The 21517-nt window shown below is 40.9% G+C and overlaps 1 long non-coding RNA gene across 1 annotated transcript; it reads right to left on the bottom strand.

Moving 5' to 3' along the window:
• Positions 1 to 13667: 13667 nt before the first annotated feature.
• On the bottom strand, positions 13668 to 17278 carry LOC123598695. The gene is made up of 3 exons (XR_006712749.1): positions 17010 to 17278; positions 15984 to 16096; positions 13668 to 14389 (listed from the first exon to the last, which is right to left on the bottom strand). It is a non-coding gene; the product is annotated as an uncharacterized LOC123598695 (long non-coding RNA).
• Between the last annotated feature and the right edge of the window lie 4239 nt (positions 17279 to 21517).

The raw sequence follows: 21517 nt of genomic DNA on the forward strand, positions 1-21517 counted from the left end.
TTGTAAGAAGAGTATGTGGCATAGGAAATCTTGTTGTGACCATCTTGGAAAATATAACCTACCACACATTACATAAGTAAATATACGGTAGGTGATAATGTGATAGGTGCAATGGATGGGGAAAAAGGCAGGAGAAAGGGGGATTTGGGAGTGTGGTACAGAGGTGGGGGTGGGAATGTTGTTATTTTATGTGGGGTGGCTGGAAAAGTCTCCATTTTTTTTTTTTTTCAACGTTTATTTATTTTTTTTGGGACAGAGAGAGACAGAGCATGAACGGGGGAGGGGCAGAGAAAGAGGGAGACACAGAATCAGAAACAGGCTCCAGGCTCTGAGCCATCAGCCCAGAGCCCGACGCGGGGCTCGAACTCACGGACCGCGAGATCATGACCTGGCTGAAGTCGGACGCTTAACCGACTGCGCCACCCAGGCGCCCCTCCATTTTTTTTTAATATACATATTTTATTTTATTATTTTTTAAAATTTACATCCATGGGGCGCCTGGGTGGCTCAGTCGGTTGAGCGTCCGACTTCAGCTCAGGTCATGATCTCGTAGTTTGTGGGTTCAAGCCCCGCGTCGGGCTCTGTGCTGACACCTCAGAGCCTGGAGAGCCTGCTTTGGATTCTGTGTCTCCTTCTCTTTCTGCCCCTCTCCCACTTGTGCTCTATCTCTCTCTGTCTCTCAAAAATAAATAAACGTAAAATAATTAAAAAAAATTTACATCCAAATTAGTTAGCATATAGTGCAACAATGATTTCAGGAGTAGATTCCTTAGTACCCCTTATCCATTTAGCCCATCCCCCCTCCCACAACCCCTCCAGTAACCTTCAGTTTGTTCTTCATATTTACGAGTCTCTTCTGTTTTGTCCCCCTCCCTGTTTTTATATTATTTTTGTTTCCCTTCCCTTATGCTCATCTGTTTTGTCTCTTAAAGTCCTCATATGAGTGAAGTCATATGATATTTGTCTTTCTCTGACTAATTTCACTTAGTGTAATTCTCTCCAGTTCCATCCACGTAGTTGCAAATGGCAAGATTTTATTCTTTTTGATTGCTGATACTCCATTGTATGTGTGTGTGTGTGTATGTGTGTGTGTATATACCACATCTTCTTTATCCATTCATCTATCGATGGACATTTGGGCTCTTTCCATACTTTGGCTATTGTTGACAGTGCTGCTATAAACATGGGGGTGCATGTGTCCCTTCAAAACAGCACAACTGTATCCCTTGGACAAATGGAAAAGGCTCCATTATTAAGGTGACATTTGGGGGCAGACCTGAAGAAAGTGAAGCCAATTTCAAGTTTTACTCTTATTAAAAGTTAAATCATTGGAGGATTTTGAGCTGAGGAGTGACCTAACATTTTTAAAGGAACACTCTGGCTGCTGGTAGATGCAAGGAGTATGTGCAAGAAGATGACTTAGGAGACTAGTGCAATAATTCAGGTGAGAGATGATGCTGGCCTGGACCCAGGTGGGGACCGTGAGCTGCTACTTCAACTGAGTGAGTTCTGTGGTGTGTCGTTTACTTCTCTGTGACCTATATTTCGGTAATTTCATTTGTGCCCTGGAAGACAGCTTTGACCCATAATGGCTAATAAAATGTGTGAATGATGGTGCTCTGCCTGCCACAAAGAAATAAAGGAAGAACTTCATGCTGATCATAAACGAGAGTTTTTTGGGTTTTGGAGGCACCTTTGAGGATCGAGTTCAGGAAGCAAAGGTAAGGACCAAAAGGCGCTCAGGGAATGGGGTAAGCTCTTTGACATTATAAGAGATGTCCTAACTGTGCCACAGCCTGGGAGGATTCATCAACTGTTGAATGATTAATTGCCAGAAGAAGTCACTAATAGAGACATAACTTCAGGGGATGTAAAGAGAACTCTACCACCTTACAACACTGGAGGAACATCTCCAAAAGGACTCAATACTTAGTGCTCCCATTTCCAGAAATGTAATCCCTGTGCTAAAGAGAGAATGCCCATATTTATTTGGACAGTGTTGGAACATTTTGATGTCCTCAGCTGACACACAATTTTTAGAGTGAATAAGCCTGATAGCTGTGATTTCTTATATCTGACCTATCTGGGTAATGATGGGAAACCAAAGCAGTGAGCAAATAACCTGGATTAAATCCTTAGAATTCAATTCATATGTGCCTCGACAACGTGTTGGGGAAGGGCCTGAAAGCCATTCCAGTTTGGTGTATTGAAGAAATTGTACCCTAATACTGCTGCTAAAAGTCTACCCCAGTCTTCAGTAGCCAACTTAGAAAAATTGAATCCTCTCCATATGGATTTCTAAGAAAGAAGGTCAAAAGTTAATGGAAGTCCCAAGTTGGGCATTTCACAGTTAGATAGCTGGAGAGTGTTTCTTTTCTATAGTTTATGGAAACATTTGCTTCCTTGGCTTATGGTTTCTGCCACAAGTTGAAAATTGGAACCACCTGTAGCTTAGAGAGTGTCAAGGTAGAGAGACAAATGATTTCAACATGTCTTCGAAAGCAGTGATTCATGGGTGCCCCTTTGCCATTGTTTTGTTAATATCCAAACCCAATCAATGACTGCTTAGGTTCAGTGTGAAGCTGACTGCTACTTGCCAGGGTGGGGGAGTAGAGAGGATGGTGAGGTCAGTCCAGGCAGAAAGCAGCTTTGTGGGGAACAACGTCAGGTTTCTTTTAAAACGAGCATCTTACTCTCTGCAACATACATTCAGGTCAAAAACCAGAAACTCAAAGGAAGCTACTCATTTTGGAAGATATAAGAGCTAGAAAAAGAGTGGAGAAATTTTCATCATTTGAGAATCTCCCAGCCCCGAAGATGGACAGCTGATTCAACTTGAGCCTGCGAGTCAAGAAAAGTCAACACATATGGGCAGGAATAGATGCCTAACTTGATAGGGAAGTCATCATAACATAAAGGGCAAGTTTGACCAGCATCAAATAAAAAGTGGGAAACTCAGAGGCTGCTGCTAGGTTTTATTTAAAAGATTATTTGCTACTTCCTTAAGTTTAAAGGAGCTGAGGACTTTCCTGGGCATTCAGAAAATTCTCATGAGGTGAGGAATAAGTGGAGGAAGTTTTCAGATTGGGTTCCTAAAATAAGCGTTGCTCATTAACTTTCAATAAAAAGGAATTGAAGGCTCTGTCTTCAAAATATATTTTGTGGGGTGCCACAAAATATATTTTGTGGTTCAGTCAGTTGAACATCTTTATTTCAGCTCAGGTCATGATCCCAGGGTCGTGGTATTGAGCCCTGCGTCAAGCCCCCCCCCCCCCACCCCGACATTGATCCCATGATGAGTGTGGAGTCTGCTTAAGATTCTTTCTCTCTCCCTGTGTCCTTCTCCTCTGCTAGCACTCTCTGTCTCTCTCTCAAAAAAAAAAATCAACATATATTTTGCAAGAAATGTATTAGCAGCAATTTCATCAGTTATCAAGACTTCTCTGTGAGTTGCTGTATGATTTCATGGAAGGTAATAATTTCATTAAACTTTGAATTATATTAATATTATCTAAGAGATTCTCCTGGGGCACCTGGCTGGCTTAGTAGGTGGGGCATAAGACCCTTGAGCTCAGGATTGTGAGTTCCAGACCCATGTTGGTTGGGTATAGAGATTACTTAAAATTTTTTTTTTTAATTAAAAGAAAAAGAGAGAGAGAGAGAGACACCCAGAAGCAAAGCTACATTTGTTTCATCTAGGTTGTTGCTACGGACTTGAGCAAGTATGGTTATCAAGTAATTAAACTGATTCCATAAAGCTTCATGGAAAAATTAATTGGATTATTTTAGAGACACATTTGTTATGTGGCTTGTTCATTATAATAGATTGAAAAGTGAAATTTAATTAAATTTTCCTTTTTTTCTCTAGTATACATTCTTTTCTAATTTAGCGGTGTTTGTATTTTATTGTAGTCATGAATAATTTCCAGAACACAACTGTGGTCATTAAACAACTTGATTCATTCTTGTGAAGGACATAAGGATTAATATTGTTTTACAGATGAGACTCAGCCTCCAGAATTTAGTTTCGAAAGCTTCTGGTATAGATAAATGATCACATCCCTTGGGGTCTTGTCTTGTTGTTGAGTATGTACAGTAGGAGTTAGAGGTAGCAAGGAGGCCATCTCCTAAGACAGACAAGGATACATTTTTTTTTTCAACGTTTATTTATTTTTGGGACAGAGAGAGACAGAGCATGAACGGGGGAGGGGCAGAGAGAGAGGGAGACACAGAATCGGAAACAGTCTCCAGGCCCGAGCCATCAGCCCAGAGCCTGACGCGGGGTTCGAACTCACGGACTGCGAGATCGTGACCTGGCTGAAGTCGGACGCTTTAACCGACTGCGCCACCCAGGCGCCCCAAGGATACATTTTTTAAAAATGTTTATTTATTTTTGACATAGAGAGACAGAGCGTGAGCAGGGAAGGAGTAGAGAGAGAGAGACATTGAATCTGAAGCAGGCTCCGGGCTCTGAGCTGTCAGCACAGAGCCTGATACAGAGCTCCAACTCATGAACCGTGAGATCACAACCTGAGCCGAAGTCAGACACTTAACTGACTGAGCCAACCAGGAGCCCCGCCAAGGATACACTTTTAATGCCTTTTGTATTGCCTGAGAAATAAAGGTAGTAAGACCTGAAGATGTGAAAGTACCAAGATCTACCAATTTAATTTTTTTTTTTTCAACGTTTTATTTATTTTTGGGACAGAGAGAGACAGAGCATGAACGGGGGAGGGGCAGAGAGAGAGGGAGACACAGAATCGGAAACAGGCTCCAGGCTCTGAGCCATCAGCCCAGAGCCTGACGCGGGGCTCGAACTCACGGACCGCGAGATCGTGACCTGGCTGAAGTCGGACGCTTAACCGACTGCGCCACCCAGGCGCCCCAAGATCTACCAATTTAAAACAATTTTATAGAAGGAAAACGATTCAGCCAGGAAATAGTTCTCATTTCTATGTTTGTGTGTAAATGCATTGATGTGTAAGTCCTGTAAGTCAGGTGTGAATGCGAGTTTCTTCTTTCCTGTGCACCCTGATAGCTGCTTCTCCTATTCAGAGATCTCATTCCTAATCTAGAAAAGTGAACCTTAACCTTTTCTGCATGATGGATCCCTTGAAAACCTCTATGAAAGCTATGGATTAGCTCCCTCTGAAAAATGCACATTTGCACATAACATTTTGCAAATACTTTCAGACTTGAAGCTCATTCATGTGCTTCTGTATTAACCCCAGGGGGAGAACCTCAGGCCTTGAGCCCATTGGAAAAGATCCTTCACTCCCTCTTTTTTCCAGAGAAGTTATATATTTCTCAGTAATCATATGAACATGTGTGCCCCCAAACTGCGTGCTTATTCTCTTTCTTATTATTAGTTATCATTATTCAGCATTTATTATTATTATTGCCATTATTGTTTTTTCCTTTATCTTTGCCCAAGATATTCTTCAATATCTGAGAAAGTTCTGGAACCCTAAGACTCAAAAGATGACCAGATGGGCTAGCTACCTCAGCCAGTTGAATTACCATCGGAATTGAGGAGGTTATCTCCAGTTCACCATGTGGACAAATACACCGGCCCTTCTGGGATGCCTGGCTGACTTCACCTGATTCACTGGCTGTCACTCACTGAATAGTCACATGTTCTCTACATTTCCCAGCTTCCCTTGCAGCTGTATTAGGTAGGGTCTCAAGATTGGGTCCTGGCAAATGGAGATAGGAGTTTAAGTGATGGGTTACTCTTGGTCCAGAGCAATTAAAGGTTGGTGTGGCTCCTTTCTTCCCATTTAGTGAGATGGTAGAACAAGATGGAAGCAGCCTAGATCCCTGAGTCACACCAGGAAGGAGAGCTGAACTCATGAGTTGCCCAAAAATACCCTGGACTTTACCAGAACAACAACAGCAAACCTTTATTGTGCTAAGCCACTGAGATTCTAGGATAAACTTGTTAATTTAGCATAGCCTAATTATACTAATACATTGGTATAAGATTAGATAAAAAAAATAAATTACCACAGAATACTTTTATGACTAAGAATGGGAGTCAATATGGCTAACTGGATAGACTTTGTTATTACCTGCTTTGGAGGGTTATTGTATTAGAAGTATAATATATAAAATCTGAGGATGGTACTTGACTTATATTACTCCACAAATGGTGGGTTTTATTATTAGTTCTTAAGATATCCTATACCATAGGGGCACCTGAGTGGCTCAGTTGGTTAAGCATCCGACTCTTGGTTTTGGCTCAGGTCATGATCTCATGGTTTGTGGGATCAAGCCCCACGTCGGGCCCTACTCTGGCAGTGTGGAGCCTGCTTGGGATTCGCTTTCTCCCCTTCTCTCTGGCCCCGGCCCCGCTCGTGCTGTCTCTGTTTCTCTCAAAATAAATAAATAAACTTAAAAAAAAAGATATCCTATACCATAATGTAAGTGTTTTATGGGACATGATAAAATTTGACTACATTCTGATTCTTTCCCAGATTTCTCACCTTAAGGTATCTCTTCTAAATAGTTTGGGTCTTGGAAAAAAGCAACTTTTATAAAACTGCTAGAAGTAATAATTTCCAAGAAATAAGTAGTTTATTATCTTTAACCAGCCAGATATTTAACAAAAGCCTATTATTTCTTCCATATTTTAATGAACAAAACAACATAACAGGTAACAATATTACCAAGTGCAAAGTTGTGTGGTCCAGACAATTACAGAATAGAACATACAAACAATGCTAATGGTGTGAGACACACAGCATCTTCTGGAAAGAGAAAGGAAAGCAAAATTCAGGCTCAAGTCTTCAGAGAAAGCTTCTTGAAAGGAGTGGGGCTCAGATCTTGTCTTGAAGCATGAGTAGAATGTGAATAAATGAGGGAAAGGAAGGAGGGCATTCTAAGAGCGCAACAGAATGAGCAACGTACTGATCAAACCCATAAAGTTCAGATAAAATAACAGATTGAATCATATAAAATCGCTGGAGGGTTTTTTGTAGGGTAAAAAAAACAATCTAGTATCAGTAGCTTTCTGTTTTTGAACTAATAAAAGTGGCCTTTGCGGAGTGGTACACAGTGGAATTTTCAACTGTATTGGTAATGTTTTCTTTTTTACGCTGAGCGGTAGGTACATCAGTTCCTTGTATTACTTCTTTCTTGTGGTTCTTAAATATTTCACAATTATCTCACTAGAATAAATTAAAGAGGAGCAAAAAAGAAAGTTAAGTCTCATCAAATAATGGAAACAATCCTTGTAGGTAACACTCATTCTCTTTAGAAAAAGAACACTTGGTTTTCTCAGTATTCTCAGATCTTTGCTCTTCTCCCCAGTCTTTTTCCAAGTGGCTCAGGGAGCAAGCACAACTTAGGCCATTGTATGCCAAAGGCGAGGATCCAAGAGACCCCTAAGGGCAGTCAGTGTTTTCTGACTCCTCTGGCCTTTGGAGCAGTTTCCCTTCCCTACCTGGCTGCTCTCAGCCCTGCTGGTGTTTGCAGCTGAAAGGTTCAGATCATGTGGATATAACTTGTGAGCTGGCTTCCCTTTAGTTGCTCAGGCTTGCGGCTCTCTCTCAGCCTCCCCTCAGCTCTCTGTCCTGACTACACTTTTACCTGATGTGCTATGCCAGAGAAAGATGTAGAGCATCCTGTGTTTCCTCACAGGGGCCCAAATGGGAGCAGGTCCCTGCTATTCCCTCCAGGTGTGACTCACCACATCATCTCTAGATAGAAACCTGGAAAGGAGACATTGGGATGGACATTTCCCTTCCCCTCTTATTCTCTCTCCAGCTCGCTCTTTCCGTTATCCCCTAGGTCCAACAAACACAGGCTTCCCTGCCTTCTCCCACTCCATGTCCTTTCACAGAGCAGCAGACATCATGGCCTGGGAGTCATACCCTTTGAGAGACCTTCCTGAGTTAAGTCCTCCAAGCTGGGATCTTCAGGGAGTTAGCAGACATTTTTTTTTTTTTTAATCTTGAAAGGAATTTAGGAAATCTCCTGTCAAGCCACTAACCTGGCTTAGAAACTTCTTGTCTTGCTATAAAATTCTATGTTGAATGTCAAAAGCTGAGTATCTCAGGATCCCCCCCCCCCATTCCTTCTTTATTTTTTCTTTAAAAAATTTTTTAAAAAATGTTTTTATTTATTTTTGAAGGAGAGAGAGAGAGACAGAGCATGAGCGGGGGAGGAGCAGAGAGAGAGGGAGACACAGAACTCAAAGCAGGTTCTAGGCTCTAAGCTGTCAGCATAGAGCTGGATGAAGGGCTCGAACTCACGAGCTGTGAGATCATGACCCCAGCCAAGCCAAAGTCATAAGCTCAACCGACTGAGCCACCCAGGTGCCTTGCCACCCCCCCATTCCTTCTGTAACAAGTCCTTATCTCCCCCAGGCAGATGGATGTCAAGGGTCAACAAGGGATAAAGTCATTTATTCATAAAGGAACAAGAAAAGCACACTGTTATTCAAAATATTACTTTCTAATTGCACTAAAATTCTCCCCTCCCCTGTTCCTCTCCTTAATAGATCTCCAACAATCGCCCCATTACCCCCACAGGTCAAATTCTGAGATTTATTGCTAGGGGTGATACTCAAGATGTTCACAACCAGCTGAATAGCATCCCTGACCCATGATGAACATGTAGAGGAAATAGAACCGGTTAAATAAGTTCCCAGTATTTGCTTTTCTCTCTTCCAAGGCACATCTGTGTACAACCTCCAGAATGTTTTACCCAGGGGCTCTCCTTCCTTAGCCTGCGTTTGCAATGACCCCTCCTGCCTGGTAGGCAAGCTTGGTGGAGTGTGCCTTGTGCACTTCAGAGGCAAGTTAACAAGGCATGACTTCAAGGAACATAAACTATCTCACTGATGTCACAACTGCCTTATAGGCAGGAGGTCTTTGGGGGAAAATGTTCAGGTCCAATATTCAGAGAGTCAGTGAAAAAAAGTAAAAGGAGAGCATGGCAGTGGTTGAAGAATCATGCCAAGCTCTAACTAGCACCTCGTTCAACTTTAAGCTTAGGGTCTTCAACTGTGAAACAAGGTTAGAATTTAAGCACATAAGATGCTTAGCACAGAAAAGTGTTGAGTCAATGTCAGCTATTAATGTAACTGTAATATTTATTATTATAATTTATTGTTGTTGTTGTTACTGAGCCAGTGGCTTACTATTGACTATGAGGAGTATTTCCCTACCATCAGCACCCTTAGCCACACACACACACACACACACACACACACACACACACACACACACCTGTGGGACTTCTGATACAAATATTGAACTAATGAAAATGGCAGAAATGAATGAATGAATGAATGAATGAATGAATGAAGTGTGTGTAATGTGGGCAACAGAGTAGTAAAGATAGAAAATTCAGTCACAGACCACAGCCTTGGTTAGCAAAAGAGTTTTCTCTATGCTGACAAGGGACAAAGTCAAATTCAAGCAGTACAGCCTTTCATATTATCTATACAGGATATACAACTTTAAACATAAGCAATAAGGGAAAAAAGAAAAATACATATTTTAAAATAAATATAAATTTAAAAAAATAGATATGGGGAGTATTTGATTACATAATATCCCAGCAACCCAGGCTTCTTGCGACTGCGCTGGAGACAGGGTCTTCAGACACATTTGGAATGTAGCCATAAGCCCAGGTCACAGAGTAGAAGAGGGGCCGTAGAGAAAGGGGCGCTTGGCAGAACTGCTTTCATATTTTAAGTTATAGCTTTCTTTACTGAAATAATAGCTGTAAGAAGATAAATTATTCACAAATAATAGCAGATGCTGAGATGTGAAGATAAGCAAGAGAGATAATTAAAGGCTGCTTTCTTTAAAATGAGATAAGTATAGAGGCATAAATCAGACTGTCTAGTGCAGAGGTTTTCAAACATTATTTGACACCAAGCCACTAAGAAATTATTCTACATTTCGGCTTGGTACATGCAAACACACACAGTATTCTCTTACAACACAGGTTTCATGAAAGAATATTGATCCTTACTATGTGATAACTTTTCTATTCTTTTATTCTGGGTTCTTCTTTCCTTTCTTCCCTCCCTCCCCTACTTGCCTAGTCTCTCCTTTCCTAATATTCTCGTCGAACTGATTTTGCCACTCGCAGTTTGAAAAATACAGGTCTAGTGGATTTTCCTAATCACTAAATATTTCTATAGGTTGTTTACTCTCCAGAATGCAGTAGAATTCAGCAGACTGCCCCAAGGAACGGTCTCAAGGCTTGCCTTTTGTCTCTAGGATTTAAGAGGTCCTTCCCAGGGGGACCTTGCTTCCGTGTAAGACAGACATGAGAATCTATGCAAGGAACTGCAAGGTCTGAAGACAAGAACCATTTGTCTGGTGCAATCTATATTAATTGTTTTAAATCTCCATCTTAAATATGTAGCACCACCGCTCACCTTTTACACCTAATCCAACACACAACTCTGGTTTGGGAGCACAACTATTCCTTGACAGGCACGAGGGACATCTCTCCCAAGGCCGTGCTCCCTCGGGGGCCCCCTGCCGCGCGGCCCTTCCTGGGCCTCGGGTTAACTTTTCCCTCCAGTTTGGTGGAAGGTTACAGTAGAAGAAAATAGTCCCCACCGTCCAGAAACTTTTCAGGGGGAAAGAGGTGCTGGGCGTGCGAGTGCGCGGGCTGCGTGGGCCGGTATGGCCGAGCAGCGACAGGCCTGCAAGACCGGGCGAGGAGGCGCGTGCCGAGGGGGCGCCGGCGGCGGGGGCGGCCGGGTGGGGAGCGGAGAGAAAGACCTGAAGTCCCGGGAAGGGCAGCGTCGGCCTGTGCGCCGCTGCTGTGCGCCCGCCTGCCGGGAGGGGGCGCTGGCGGCCGGAGAGCGAGGATGGGGCCGAGGTCCTCCCCACCGCCCCCCGGAGGCTTAGTCCCCGGTCGCCCAGAGCCGCCTTTTCTTATTGATAATTTCTTTTTGTCATCGTTGATCTCTTGGCCCCAGACTGTGTTCAGGGAGCCATATTGAGAGTGTAGAAAATGAGGTGACCTGGAGAAAAAATTAAAATGTGATTTAAAAAATAGAGTTCTTCCTACTTCCTTGTTGTCTCTCTCATTAATTTAGATGTAAGTTACATTTGGAAAGGCCTCAAGATCAGGTTTTCCAAGGCTTTGTCTTCTGCCCTCACCTGACACTTAGAATTAGATTTTGTTGTGATGGTAATTTTGGCAAATGGAGGTTAACTCCCGCAAACATCACCCTGGTAAGTAATGAATATTTCCATGGGTGAAGACTGAGTTTTTGTTTTACTTCATTTTAATACATGTCTCTTCTTTAAGTGGGTAAAACTATACCTAGGTCAGCCCAGGTTAATTCAGATTATTTTTTAAAAACCTCGATGGTAGGTACTTTACCTAGTTTCTTCTTATTCAGATTTAAGGAATTTTGTTTTATTGCTACATGCATTTTAAGTATCCTTTGTTCTTAGTGTAGACAGAAAACGGCCTGTCTCTCTCTCTCTTCTTGGTTGGCATGGTCAACAGACATTTGGGGAGTACTTAGTTTAGGACGCTGTTGGGCACTACAGATTAAACAATCTGACATACCTGTTAATTTCATTAGAAATAGCATTTTGGATTTCATATACATATAGTCTATACCATGCTATGTATCAGAAATCTTTGTGAAACGTAAACTGCTTAAATGTGAGAATCCTGTTTTATTCTTCAGTAAAATGGAGTTAATCTCCTTATAGTGTTGTGCATTTTAAGGGGTTTGAGATATAATAGGGACTCATTAAATGACAACTGTTAGTATTGTTTATCTCCATATTCTCCAAAGTGCTTTGCACATGGCAATCAATAAATATTGGTCAAATGAATGAACATGCCATGTCCCATACTATGCATGTAGTATACTACATACCAGGATGGGAGCTCTCTAGCACAATGACTTCATTTCATCACTGAAGCTTGGGGTGGAGGTATCCGTCCTGCAGCCCTTTTACCAGATTTGGACTCTCTTGACCTTGGAATGTAGACCACTTCAAATTTTCAGGGGAAAAAAAGTACGTAGTTAACAAATAGGGCCTAACCTCTTGTCAGTATGGAACTTGAGAAGTTTGTTTAAATATGGAAACATTAAACTCACTTGACACAGATCAGAGGGAAAAAGGTTTCTATGCATTTTTCAAGTTATTCATGTCAAAAGCGATTAGTGGGCCCTGGCTTCCATTACATCATTCATTAGGAGAGTGACGGCTGGAAGCTCCGCAAGTCACATGATTCAATGAAGGCGCTGACTGAATTTTCTTTGTGTTTCTGCCCTTAGCTATACTGAGTTTTTAGTATGTTTGGAAAAGGTGAAAACAGAACGTGGAGATGGGGTTACTTGAATGCTGTCAGACTGCGAAGCGGTGGAGACTTGAAGAGATTTACTGAGCTGTTTCCTTAAAGACTTTAGTGAATTAATTAAAAAGGTTCTGAGAGATAAAACATGCCAGACCCCTACTGGGTAATAAAATTATTCTTTCCTGTTGATGTGACGTGACAGCTGAGCACAGCGCGTGTAAAGCTTCAGGGGGAATAATACAAGGGCAGTGCTGATGTGTTCAAAGACATGCAAGTGTTCAACTCTGTCTGGCCCTGACCAATGAAGTCGGCTGGATCCCATGCTCGTTTTCTTTTGCTCAAGCACCTGAGCTCAATAGAAGCTTAGACTTTGGTGACGTGCTGAACTACTTGGTGAAAATGAAAGCGCAACTTCAGAAGACCTTCACAGATTCTGATGAGTAGGTACTATGTTTCATGTTTTAGTCGTTGCTTTTGGAATGCATACCTGAAGATGGTCCTCAGTTATCAAGCCAGACCTGTGCCACTCAGTTTCCAGAGCTGAAAAGTGAACTGTAAGGAGACAAATATCCCTAGAATGTTCGAGACAAGTAGATGAGTTACAGAAATAGTCTAAAAGTTTTGATCAAATTATGGGCAATGTTTGGGTCTAGCTGGTATAGAAATGGTATACATTCTTTTCCAGGCAACAGTGAAATCAACATTGTCAAAAACGGCAGCCAGCATTGAAGCTGCAAACCATCATTGTTAATATATAGCTATAGTCTGAAATTGAATATGCTGTGGCTGAATATAACACATTCATTCAACACATATTTATTAAGTGCTAGGCCTTGGAGATGCCTCAGTTTTTATAGTCTATAATAGTGCTGCTCAATAGGAATATAATTTGAGCCACTTGGGTATTTAAAAATTTTTAGTAGCCACATTAAGAAATTTAAAAGAAACCAGTAAAATTAATTTTAATACTATATTTTATTTAATCAAATATATCTAAAATATTATTATCTTGCTATGTGCCCGACATAGAAATTATTATTTTTTAAATAGTTTATTATTGGGGCGCCTGGGTGGCTCAGTCAGTTAACTGTCCGACTTCGTCTCAGGTCATGATCTCATGGTTCGTGGGTTAGAGCCCCGCGTCGGGCTCTGGGCTGACAGCTTGGAGCCTGGAGCCTGTTTCAGATTGTGTCTCCCTCTCTCTCTGACCCTCCCCCAGTCATGATCTGTCTCTCTCTGTCTCAAAAATAAATAAACGTTAAAAAAAATAGTTTATTATTATTTTTAGTAATCTTTACATTCAACATGAGGTTGAATGCTCTTCTGACTGAGCCAGCCAGGTGCCCCGTGACCTATATATAAAATATTAATAAAATAGTTTATGTTCTTCAGATTCCGGTTTTTCTAATTTGGTGTGTATTTTATACTTAGAACATTGCATTCGCCATGTTTTAGGTGCTCAAAAGCCACGTGGCCAGTGGTTACCATATGGTACAGTCGGGGTCTAGAGGGAAATACAGGTGAGTAAACAGGTGATTTCAACTAAATGTAAGAAAAGCTATGAAGAAACAAGTGTAAGGTATAAAGGTCCCCAAATCCTACAATTCTCTGTGCTTCTCTGCATCCTTCTCCCTGCCCTGTGGAATGTGTGGCTTGAACTCAACACCCAGAGATCGAGAGTTTAATGCTCTACTGACGGAGCCAGCCAAGTGCCCCTCTTCTTCCTGCTTTAGTAGAATTTAAATGGGTTTAGATAAAATTTAAATGGGATTAAAATTTTGTGCTATAGTTATTTACTTCTGTGGTTCAAGTTCTCACTTAAAAATCAAAAGAGCTTGACCCTGTATAGGATTAAATTGAAGTGCTTTTTATTTCAGCATGGTCTTCAGTTAACTCTTCTTGTAGATTAGAGACTTCTAAAGAAAAATACGTATTACCTTCTCCTTCTGGGAGGAAAACAATCCCCTTTCACATTTTGTAAAGGAGAAAATGGTGCAGCTACTTACACAGGATCACCTACTGATTTAAAACAAGTCAGAAGAACCCCACTTGCCCACGATGGTACCTCTTTTAGGTAGACTGCCGTTGCCTCCTAGCAGTAAGGACAGTGAGGTAAATTAATTATTCAGTATCTTCGGAGGTCAAGAAATAAAGGAAACCCCTAATTAAATAAACCTTCAGGGTGCTGAGAGCTTATAGTTTCCTTAACTTTGCATACTTCCTTTGGAGGACCAGTTCTCTTGTTTGAAGGAACAGCCAACCCAGGCATATGGGCTGTTCCCTTTTACTTCTGGGAAAGTGGAATAATGTCTCCAATATAGACAAGTCTGCCAGGTGTCCACACTCTTCCGACCTCCGGTGAGAGAAGTGATAACTCAAGAAGTACTTCCAGCACAGAGCCACAGTAGACAGCAACACAAGACAAATGAGGGAGGGTCTCATCTTCGAAAACATGTTTCTATACAGAAAAGACCCCTTTCCAAAAAGGTTTGGTGTTCAGATTCAGAATCAGCAAACACTTGTTGAATAGATATTACATACAAGGCACATCTTTCTACTGTACCATTTTAATGGGGTGCCTGGGTGACTCGGTCAGAGGAGTGTGCCACCTTTTTTTTTAATGTTTATTTATTTTTGAGAGAGAGAGACAGAGCTCGAGCAAGGGAGGGGCAGAGAGAGAGGGAGACACAGAATCCAAAGCAGGCTCCAGGCTCTGAGCTGTCAGCACAGAGCCTGACACAGAGCTCGAATTCACTGACCACGAGATCATGACCTGAGCCGAAGTTGGACTCTGCCACCCAAGCGCCCCAAGCGTGTGGCTCTTGATCATGGGGTTGTAAGTTTGAGCCCCATGATGGGTGTAAGGATTACTTAAATACGTAAAAAAATTTTTTTTTAATTATACCTTTTTAGGGGCATCTGGGTGGCTCAGTCGGTTGAGTGTCCAACTTTGGCTCAGGTCATGATCTAATGGCGGTTTGTGAGTTCGAGCCCCATGTTGGGCTTGCTGCTGTCAGTGCAGAGCCCACTTCAGATCCTCTGTCCCCCTCTCTCTCTGCTCCCCCTGGCTCCTGCTTGCACTCTCAAAAATAAATAACACATTTTAAAAAATTATGCCATTTTAATATTTGAATCTAAGAGAAGCTCTTCAACTTTTTCCAAAATGGGATTTCATGCAGAAATGAGATCCTGCAGAGTGAGGACTGACTATAGGAATACTTTACTACTCATCGTGTGTCAACTACACTCAATTTTGAAAAACTCCAAATCAAAAAACTTTAGTATTAAGGTACCTCTGCAAACGGAAACAAATTTCCTGACCTTTGACCATTGTTCTATGAACATACAAACTCTGTGTACCACATTCCATCCCAGCACGTTGTTCCTACCTTCTAGCTACAAAGGTGTACTGAGAATGTCTTTCTGAACAGAATTATTCTCATGAGGGAAAAAGTAGAAGCATGTATTAGTTAGGGTAACTGCTACAACAAATAGACCCAAGTAAGGAAAATGGCCCAAATATAATAGTTTCTTTCTTTATCCTTCTCCCCCACCTTTCTTTTTCTCTTTCTCTCTTTCTTTCTCAAGATTTTTATTTAAAAAGAAAGATTTTTATTTTTAAGTTATCTCTACACCCAACCTGGGGCTTGAACCCACAACCCCGAGATCAAGAGTTGATACTTTACCAAGTGAGCCAGCCAGACGCCCCCAATTGTTCATTTCTTGTTTCTTGGATGTCAGAGCAGCCCTCCTCCATGCAGCCGTGTAGGAACCCAAATTAATGAAGGCCTGCAAAAGGCTTGGAAGAACACACATGGGAAGTTTTGTGGGCCTAGAAGTATAGTACACCCCTCAAAATAGGCCTTTTGGACTGGTACCAGTTTGGTGCAGTTACTGGGGTATGACAAGATAAGTACAGAAATGCAAAGTAAGCCTTTAGAAAGTTTTATAAGTGTTTTGATTGAATGATTTTATGTCTGCTGAATTGGGGCTCAATTTATGTCTTTTAAAAATGTCTTTGCTTTAAAATTTCATTTTTTCCAGTAACTGTTTGTAGTGTATTTTACAAAAGTTTTGGTCTACAATGAATTAGAAGGAAAAAAAAAAAACAATATGGTCTGAGAAGCATGAGTACACAATACTTCCCTTCATACTCCTTCAGCTAGAACTTCGTCTCATAGTCATGTCTAACCATAGTGAAGGTTAGAAATGTGGCCTAGCTATATGCAAAAAGACAAGGGGAGAACAGAGGTGTTGGTGAGCATTAGAAGTCTCCGGCACTCTTAGCTCACACACCCGGAAACACAGCCTAAAGTGTGAAATGGAAGAGAGAGAACTAAGTCCTCCAGTGAGGCTGAGTAATGGGAGGTGTATTGTCTTAGTTTGTCCGTTGCCAGCCATTGGAATTACTTACAATCCAGAAGGATGTGGCTGTGAAGGCCACAAGGGGAAGTGTTATCTTTATTTACTGTGCTCATTTCTCTCACACTCTTTTCTTTCCATTCTCCCAGCCATGCCTTAGTTCATCCTTTCTTAAACTATCAAAATAACCTCCTAACAGAAGTTCCTACTCCCAGCCGCACATCTTTCACCCCCATCTAATGTGAACCTTGTCATGATACTCTTCCATGATTCCCCATCACTTATGGGCTTGAGTTAGACTTCTCTCATAAAAATCCCACAAGGCCATTAATATTCCAGTCCCTTCCTACCTGTTAGGCCTCATCTCCTGGCCAGATGGACGAATGAAATCCTGCCTTTTGCTCTTTTGTGACTCCTTGTGACTCTTCGAGTCTTCCCAAAGGAACCAACATCCATCTTGCTCTCTTGTTGTCACAGGACTCTCTCTGAGCTTTGACAAGACTGGGGAGGAAGCCAGAGAGGAAGGCTCAGGTCAGCAGAGGGCTTAGCTTAGCCCATCTGTGGGAGAAAGATGGGGCATTCAAGAGGAAGAAAGGCAGTTAACAGGTTCAAGGGAACCTTACTTAGCTCAATTCCTAAGTCCCAAGTCCATCCCCAGAGCTAGGCGTGTCAGCCTACCATAAAAATGAGGCCCAGAAAACTCCAGGAGGTTGATAAGACTTTCTAAAGTATGATAAGAGTCTCTCAAGAGAAGAAATGGAAGGTATAGCCCCCTCCCTCAAGGAATTCATCATATAATACATCCATTTGAACAATCAGCAGGCAGGATTGTATATGGTTAAGAGCATGACTCTAGAGTCAAGCTGTGTGGGTGTGAATGGTGGTTCTGTCACTTACTGTGTGACCTTGGGTAACTTATTTAACTTCTCGGTGCTTCAGTTTCTATACTTAAAATAGGAGTGATAATGCTACCTACCTCATAGGATCATCATGAAGATTAAATGAGGTAATATTTCTAAGGTATTTAGAATACTATCAGGCTCATAATAAATGATTCAGTGCTTTTAAATAAATAAATATCTATAATTAGAGATTTCTAGATAACATATATGTGAAACACTCATTGTGTGGCTTACCTCTGTAAGAATTCAGAAATGGGAAAAATGATAAGAAAAAAGAAATTAAGAAGGGCTTCACTGAGGTAGTAAGACTATAAGGAGTGAGCAGGATTTGGGAAGACAGAGGTGTGGCCAGATCCAGGCGAAGGAGTAGAGGCAGAAACTGGCATGGTACAGGGGCAGGTGGTGGGGAATGAGAAGAGACAGCAGGGCAATAGAATTGGAATTGGGGGGCAGAAAGAGGTCAGGTCAACACCAGATTGTATAGGATTCTGAAAGACTTTAAGAGACAACAGATCGTTGTTGACATTTTTTCAGAGGGAAATGACATGATGAAAGTGGTGTTTTGGCAAGATTCATCTGGCAGTGGTTTTCTGGAAAGACTGGAGAAGAGAGAAGATCAAGAGAAGAAAGGATAGTTAGGAGGTAGTTATAACAATTCTGGCTTGAGGTGGTGAAGACCTGATTTAATCTTGCACTGACATGAGGAGATGAGGGGAATTTGTGAAATATCTGGTTTTAAATTTCTTTTCAGAAAGTAAAAGAGTAAGATATGCTTAGAGTCTTAAAAAAATTGAATAGGACATTAAGGTATAAAATGAAAAGCAGAAGTCTCCCTTGTCTTTGCCATCCTTAGTCTGGCTTTACAAAGATAACCACACTTAAAGGTTTCTCGTGTACTTCAAATAAGTTTTAAGCATATACCTGCATAAGAACAGTGGGCTATTTTTCCTGGTGGTTATGTTCTGTAAAGTTGCCTCCAGCACTGAATTAGCAAATACCACACCGTCGCTCCTGGGGGAAACACAGGGTTGGGTTCTCGAGAGTTTCTGATCATAACATTTACAACTGATCAACACATTATTTTGTTATTTATGTGTTTCTGTTTAAAGACACCTTATTAAAAAAAAAATAAAGACACCTTATTTAATATGTATTGTTGATTCATTAATGTTGAACTCATGACCAACAGTACTATGACTCATGCCTGAAAGGAACTTATCTAATGCATATTTTCTCTGGAAAGCACATTGAAGCTCTCTTGTGCTTGGGAACACTAGACAGCCCTTCGGCACGACGGCTGGGGGAAGGGCATTTTAAACAGTGAAATCACCAACAGAAAACACCAAAACCATGTGAAAAACATGATACTACAAAGACCATGAGTAGGACACTTGTTTGTTGGATCAGAACTAGAAGAAGGCAGAGCATTGCTTTTTTGGGGCTCAGCTGGGAATCAACCTGTCCTGTGATTCAGATTGTTTGCTGCTCTGCCCACATCTGTGGATGACCATGAAAGTGTTATGAGTATTGATTGGGGGCTACAAGTAACTTTCAGCGAGTAGGCAAGTTGACAAATACAGAACCCACAAATAATGAGGATGGACTGTGTTTGGAGAAAGGACAAGCTTCATGGCCATATGACCTGTACAGTGGCACATAGCTGCACTCATTGTGCATATATATATATACCTATATACTATATATGAACACAAACACCATATCTTGAAACTACATTCAGACACTGTCTGTAGTAGCACTGCTCTAAGCCAAAGGATACACTGTATTTCAAATAATGATCTTTATTGCCTTCTTGCTCTCCAAAAAGTTTGTACTGATTTTCACTCCTAGCAAGAAGATCTGGGCATTTTCTCACAGCTTGCCAACTCAGTAAATCTCCAAATTTAAAAAATTTGCCAATCTGATTGTTGTAGTTGTTTTGATTTGCATTTATTTAATCATGTGTGAAGTTGAGCATATTTTCTATATGTTTATGTTTAATCATTTTTTTTAATTTAATGTTTTATTTATTTTTGAGACAGAGAGAGACAGAGCATGAGCAGGGGAGGTGCAGAAAGAGAGGAAGACACAGAATCCAAAGCAAGCTCCAGGCTGACAGCTCAGAGCCCAACAACGCGGGGCTCAAACTCATGAACTGTGAGATCATGACCTGAGCCGAAGTTGGACACTTAACCAACTGAGCCACCCAGGCACCCCAATGTATTAGTCATTTTTCTTTTTCTCTTTTTGTGATTTGCCTGTTGCTCTCTTTTGTTCATTTTCCTATTAAGTTGTTTGTCTTTAGTATTTCTTTATATAAATTAACTAGCTCTTTGCTTATGTATGAGTTATTATCTCTGACTTATGAGTCTTTTGATTCTATTTGAAGCATTTTTGGGGGGACTACTTCTTAATCCCCTTCCCCTATTTCTCCCATCTCCTCACTTTTCCCCACTGGCAACCACCAGTTTGTTTTCTGTATTTATGAAAGTGTTTCTGTTTTATTTTGTTTGTTTATTTGTTTTTTATTTTATTTTTTAAAGATTTCATTTTTTAAGTATAGCTCAAACTCACAACTCCAAGATCAAAAGTCCCACTCTCCACAGATTAAGCCAGCCAGATACCCCCATTTGTATTGTTTTATAGATTCTGCATATAAGTGAAATTATACGATATCTCTTTCTCTGACTTATTTCTTATTTAACTTCTTTGTAGAAATTTTTTAAAAAATATTTTATTTTTAAGTAATCTCTACAGCCAACGTGGGGCCCCAAATTACAACCAGGCCCCCTCTGTCTTTCTTATTTCACTCAGCATAATACCCTGTAGGTTCATTCATGTTGTCCCAAATGTCAAGATCTCATCCTTTTTATGGCTTCATAATATTCCACTTTATGTATATAGCACATCTTCCTTATCCATTCACCTCTTGATGGACATATAGGTTGAGAACCTTGCAAATGAGAGATATTTTAAATTTCAATCAACAGCACTTGATGACAATTAAATTTTTGTTTAATGTTTATTTATTTTTGAGAGAGACAGAGACAGAGTACAAGTGGGTTAGGGGCAGAGAGAGGGAGACAAAATCTGAAGCAGGCTCCAGGCTCTAAGCTATCAGCACAGAACCTGATGTGGGCTCAAAATCACAAACCACGAGATCATGACCTGAGCCACAATTGGATGCTTAACTGACTGAGCCACCCAGATGCCCTGATGACAATTTTGATGTCGGGAGCCTGGGAGATGAAGATGGGTGTTTCCAGGTTTGGACACTAGTAACAATGTTCTTTCCAGGCTCTTCCAGTGGGGGTCCTCCAAGCAATAGGCCCTTCCCGAAAAGCCTAGGGAGCCAAAGTTTCAAAATCAAGAATTTATTAGAGTTTACTGCTTTTATTTTTATTTTATTTTATTTTATTTTATTTTATTTTATTTTATTTTATTTTATTTTATTTTATTTTATTTTATTTTATTTTATTTTAAGAGAGAGAGTGAGATCAGGAGACAGGCAGAGAAAAAAGGAAACAGAGAATCCCAAGCAGGCTGTGTGCTGTCTGTGGGGAGCCCGAGGCAGGGCTCAGTTCCACAAACCATGAGATCATGACCTGAGCTGAAATCAAGAGGCCAATGCTTAACCAACTGAGCCACCCAGGTACTCCCCCCACTTTTATTTTGAGAGAGAGGGAGAGAGAGAGAGCATGCTAGTGTATTTTTTTTATTATTTGCTTTTAAAAATAAACTCTACCCTCAACATGGGGCTCGAAATCACAACAGTGAGATCAAGAGTCACATTGCTTTACTGACAGAGGCTGCCAGGTGATGCTGTTTTTTTTGTTTTTTTTTTTAAATAATTTAAGAATTGTTTCAGATTTACAGAAACATTGCAAAAATAGTAAATACTATAAGAGTAAGTGTTCTTATATGCCCTACACCCAGTTTTCCCTATTATTAACATCTTT

This window comes from Leopardus geoffroyi, chromosome C1 (genome assembly GCF_018350155.1).
Source record: "Leopardus geoffroyi isolate Oge1 chromosome C1, O.geoffroyi_Oge1_pat1.0, whole genome shotgun sequence".
NCBI classification, from domain to species: domain Eukaryota; kingdom Metazoa; phylum Chordata; class Mammalia; order Carnivora; family Felidae; genus Leopardus; species Leopardus geoffroyi.